This window comes from Tachypleus tridentatus, chromosome 8 (assembly GCF_004210375.1).
Source record: "Tachypleus tridentatus isolate NWPU-2018 chromosome 8, ASM421037v1, whole genome shotgun sequence".
NCBI lineage: Eukaryota > Metazoa > Arthropoda > Merostomata > Xiphosura > Limulidae > Tachypleus > Tachypleus tridentatus.
Window position 1 is genome coordinate 38,031,822 of NC_134832.1, and position 6,000 is coordinate 38,037,821.

The 6,000-nt window shown below is 28.9% G+C and overlaps 1 protein-coding gene across 2 annotated transcripts in view; it reads right to left on the minus strand.

Annotated features, from left to right (window-relative positions):
- LOC143222198 (uncharacterized) overlaps positions 1 to 5,635 on the minus strand; it is a 39,812-nt gene extending 34,177 nt beyond the window's left edge. The window contains exon 1 of one of the 2 annotated variants that reach the window (XM_076448308.1): positions 5,445 to 5,631. The gene's annotated coding sequence lies outside the window, so the exon portion shown is untranslated. Of the gene's footprint in view, positions 1 to 5,444 lie in introns of both variants that reach the window. The other variant, XM_076448309.1, reaches the window with a different exon arrangement.
- Positions 5,636 to 6,000: the final 365 nt, after the last annotated feature.

Sequence of the window (6,000 nt, forward strand, 5' to 3'; positions counted from 1 at the left end):
TTGTTTATGATAATATGCGATTACTATGAAGTCATGTTGAAACTTAAAAAGAGAAAAAAAACTCAGCTGTTTATTGCAGGAAAGAAGAGGAAAATACAACAAAGTATAACATCACATACCTATTAAAGGTTTGGACATTTAAACTCATACATTATATCAAACACACATGCGTAATATTTACAACATATAATACAGGGTAAACAAGGTTAGGCTATGACACAACAAACATTGTTTTAATTAACCACTTATTCACTTTGAAGTCTATTAACAAAGGTAATTTCTCCAAAAATTGCCTATAGAAAGAGACCTTTGTGGCATAAAATTAATCAAAACAACCTTGCTAATATGCAAATATTTATGGTCTTTCATACAGGTTTTATATTATTTTATCTGTCAACAAAGTAAGAGGTGAGCTGACTGACTTGTCAAACCTTTCAAAAAATAAAACTGTCACATATCTACAGGACTAGTAACTTGTATAATTAATACTTAAGCTCTTAGTTGTTTTTTGAAATTGTCATAATCAACAAATACTACTAAAAGTAACTTAATATTTTTACTCAATTCACTTATCCATGATAAGCACAGTTCTACTTTTAAACCATAGTTCTTTGAATTATGAAATAGTAATAGTGTGATATCATACAAGAATCTAATAAATAATGCTAGTTTTAGTCAAAAATACCCTTCAAAATTTATTGAATGCATAAAATTTGTTTCACGTGTTTGTGTTGTGGCAATAAATCAGATGGCATGTGATTATGATTCTAATATTACTATATACTCATATTATTAGGTTGTATACAAAGTGTTGACCACAACTTTACAGTTTAAACCATAACTGAAAAACTGCATGAAGTTAAACAGTATTATAATACACTGTGAGTATTTAATAAGTATGCACCTCCATTTATTGCATCAATACATTTGAGAAAAGTAAAACTTAAACACATCCTTCATTTTTTAAAAATAATCAGTTGCTTTTGCATTCTTCCATCCAAACACCCTAGAATCAAATTAACTATTTTTTCCAACCTCTATAAATGTGATTTTCTTATCAAAAGCTTTTTGAAAATCAAGTAATCCAAGTCCACACCTTTTTACACTGTACATATAAGTTTCCTTGTCAATAAAATATAACAGATCAATAAGGCAAAACTTCCTTCACTGAATCCAAATTGGCTTTCTTTTATTGTCATAACTCACTGAATTATATATATATATTGTAAAGTTATTGTTTTTATCAGTCTCTCTAAACTTTTTTTCCATTTCAGAAGCAAGATAAACTCAGCAAGATTATAACTGTGATAATTCCAGATGTTAAAACTGCTTTATTATTCACAGAATAGAGGTAATAAGAACAAAATGGACGAGTTCAGGGCTGTAATTGAAATAGAAGATTACAATATGGCAGTAATTACCTGAAGTTGGTTATATTTCAAAATCACTGGAAATTATATTAAAATTTCAGATGAAGTTATAGACTTTATTAAGATTGATAGGAAGCTTTCTATATGATGACCAAATTTCATCTTGTTGATACTGAAGTAAAACAAAAAGTTATTCAAGCATACAATTGAATTTGTACAGGTTAATTACAAAGTGAAGGGTTTCAAAACAAGAACATTTTTTAATTGTTATAAGAAATATAATCAGACAAATGCAATCAATAAGAAATGGTATAGGGATATCATGGTTATTACTAGTAAGAATAAGAATACTGGTACAATAATACCAAAGGAGACTTTAATGTTAAACACACTGACTGCAACTATATATAGACAAACAGTGAGGAAGAGAGATTTCTTAAGGTGATTCTGGATACATTTTTATGCCAGAGTTAACAGTGGGAAAAGCCTTTTTTTTATTGTTAACCAATAAGTAGGATTTATGAGGTGGAACAATTATAGAACAATGATCATTGCATAATTAGAATGATATTTTTACTAAACATTAAGATAAAAAGACTCAAAACTTTAGTTGCCATTTCCAGATAACCAATTCTGAGGCCATTTTGAGTCCAAGATGGCATTTCTAAAGAGACAAAAAGGATAACAGGATATATCAAACTCATCTGGTTTACTAAATTCAAAGACATCAAGAAGAAAATGTTATGATACATCAGACTCATCTGGCTTACTAAAATCAAAGACATCAAGAAAATGTTATAAGTCTGAGAAGATAAATTTACAGATAGTCTAGAAGACTTACAGAGTAATAGAACAGCTATAAAGTTGATTAAAAATGAGAAAGTAAAAAATAACTTATGAGGAAAAGCTGACTGACAGTGTTAAATTCAATATTAAAGACCTTTTTTAGCATATTAAAGACCACTAAAATGTTTAGTAAATGGGGACATCCCTTAAAACTGTTGGTAGCAAGTATTTTGTTGAAGACTACAAGAAGCTAGAGCATTTATGTTACCCATTGTTTTTAAAAATTAGCAACATTCATAACCATAAGCATTCTATAAGAAACACATAAACTGACACAAGTCATATAGATATTACTGTTAGTTACTTGGTGGTGAGTAGAAAGACTAAGAAATTAAAAATAGATAAGGCACAAAGATGAAACAAGTGTTTTCTACTGGGTTTAAACAAAAGTCAAAAATCAGACATGTAAGTGTTTTTTGCCAGGGGATAATCTGTGGCAAACATTTTCTATAACTGCAATTACTACCCAAAATAACTTTGCACAGCAGTTGGAAAATATGCACAACATTACACCAGCACATAGTTATCATGCTATTTCTAGTATGAGAAACCCATCAAATTGCTTGAATTTTGAGAAATATGTTTGAAAGACTATTTATTTTCAGAAAAAAATATTTTAATACTATACTTAGAATTTCTATAAATTCTTAACTTTCAAAATGTTACTATGCATTTCCTTTCCCCCATTAGGCTTACTTACATAATCTGTCTTCTTTTCCAAAATATATCTTTACCTTCAAAACAAAATTAAACTTTTTTCTCAAATTAAAAAAAGTGTCTTAATTTTGGCATAATTCCTTAGTAATGCATTTTCTTCTATTCATCACTATTATCACCTTCACTAACTTTAAAAAATTATACTAATCACGCATAATTCAAAAATCTAAAATACAAGTTGTATGTTTCTTATAATAAAAATTGTATCACAGTTTGTGCTATGCAGTGGCAAGATTGAATTACAGACAAGGACAATTCCAAAGGGTAAAATTATTCTGTACTTCAATTTTTAATCATGCTGTGTCTATTCTAAAAGTGGCAGCAAGTGTTACATTGAAATTTTATACCAACTGGTCCTGCTTCTGCAACGAGAAATATTCCAGCTTGATAAAAGAAGCTTTATCAAATCATAAATGACAGTAGAAATTAAAGTCATCATGGATTCACCAAAACAAAATCTTTCTTTACTAATCCATTATCTTTCTTCGAGGATGTCAGTTGTTATTTACATGATATTTTCAAAAGGTTTTTAATAAACAAATGATAAGCTACAAAAATCAAATAAGCTGAGAGTAATGAAAAACTAATTAACTATGAAGCCAGACAAGAGAAAGAAACAACTGCTGCTAATGTCCAATCAATCTGGACCCTTATCATTTGTGGAATACCTCAAGGGTCAGTACTTGGGCCTTTGCTTTTCCTTATTTTTGTTAGTGTCACTGACAAAGATAATTTGTAAGTTGGTTCATCTTACTACAGATATCAAACTCTTAGCTATTTCTTTTTCTAGCTATACTAAGGTATCAAAATTTAGAAAATGATTTAGATAAATAAATTAATTTAGTTAATTTTGTTAGTGTCATTGATAAAGACATAATTTGTGAATTATATATTTAACAACGTGGTATGGGTAGAGAAAGCATTAATAGAGGAGCGAACAACGTTTCAACCTTCTTCAGTCATCGTCAGGTTCACAAAAAAAGGATTAATGACTGGTAGCTGACAACATGTTTGAAGTCAGTTGTATAATTGAGTGTAGGAATGTAGAGAGCATGCTTAGATGTTGGATATATTTATTAATATAGGTATAAAGGAGTTGCTTTGTATTGGTTTATTTTGGGCTTAAGTTGTTGTATAAGTAAGGCTTCTTTAATTTTGCATTTATGTTCATTTCTTTATTTAGTATTTGGGTGTTTTCTATGGTTATGTTTATTTGATTTGCAATGTTCAAAAACATGTGAAGGTGACTTTTTGTGTTCTTTGAATCAAGCTTCCATTTTTCTATTTGTTTCTCCAATATAGAAGTCATGGCAGTTATTACAATGGATTTTATAAATAATGTTGGGATGGTGTTTGTCAGTGTAGTTTTTACATAGTAAAGACCTCAGTTTTATGCCTGGTTTTTGAATAAATTTGGTATTAACATAATTTCTAAGTTGGTACAACTTACTAAAGATATCAAACTCTGGGGTATTTCTTTTTCTAGCTATACTAAGTTATCAAAATTTAGAAAATGACTTAAATAAATAAATTAATTAAACTAATTAGCAAATAGCTATAATTATAGTAGGTGCAAAGTAATATATTTGGACTATCATAATTTGGATCACATTTAATGTAGTAGGGAACCCACTCAATGATGGAAGAAAACAATGGCATAGTGGTGAATAAGTCACTCAAGCCATCAAAGCAGTGTTCTGTTGTTAATTCTAGTAGTAACAAAGCATATACAATTTAACTGTGTATTTTAGAGAAATACTGACTGCATGTCAGAAATTTTCTCTATATACAGCTCACTAGTTTGGCCTCACTTAGAACACTGTGTACATTTCAGGTCTCTTTATATAAATATTTATGACTTATTGGAGAAATTCAGGTAAAGGCGATTACTATATACTAGGATAATGGGAATGGAAAAGTTATCTTATTTGAAAAATTAATATAAATGGTAATATATTTGAAATTCACAAAATTATGGAGAGAATCAATGAGAAGGTATTCTGATTACTTCATACTTCCAAAGACAATAGAAATTAGTATGAGAAAACACATCTGAGATTTAGCAAATGGCCTGTTAGTGTTAGGCTGCTGTGAAAATGGCTTGAGTTTTCATATTGGCTCATTTTATAATTAAATCGTATCAGAACTTGTGGAGGTTAGGGTTCTAAAGGGATTCAAGAACAGAATCGATTATTTCGTGAAAAAAAGAAATGATGAATTTAACTTTCTCAGTGACAGGTGTACAAGAAAAAGCCTTGACCAGTTTAATTTGAGAGAATCAAATGGTTCTTTGCTATTCATGTTATGTCATACTATTCTACATTTAGGATTAATGTTAAAATTTAACTTGCTGTCCACACCATTAACGTTAAATGATGATCTGTATTTAACATTTTAACTTTTAGTTTTTAGACAATTTTTGAATTTTGTCGTACTCCGACTTTTAACCACATCTAAACATAAAATGATAAATGCAACATTATCTTATCAAATAATTGAAATATCATTTACCTAACTAAAGTGTCCAAAACAAAAGTGTTCTTTACTATTTTTAGTTCAGGGATTAATATTAAATATTATAAAAATTAAAAGATCTATATTTGCGAAACGAAAATACTTTTAAGCAGACTATTTTTCTACTCCCGCCGTACACCAAGCGACACCTAACATAAAAACTTCAGTAGATGATTATAGTGACAGCAAATAATTATTGTGCGCGATATTATGCACACTCTGTCGACTGTAATTTTTAAAACGTTAGCTGAAACACTCACTATACAGGTACAGATTCAGAGATGAAAGTACCAATATATATTAATTGAGTCTTAATGAAGAAGCCTAAAACATAAAGATAACATTATGATAATCAGGATGTTACTCAAAAATCTTGTATAAATGGTGTTTCCTTCCTTTAGAAATCTTTTTGGTCAACAATCCAGAATTAAATGGAAAAAAAATTAAAATAAATAGTCTTCGTAATTTTAAATTTAACAACATTGTATACTTCTTTAGATGCAAATTAAGTCGAATATTATTTTAAATTTCATGATTGTATGAATATTGGAAG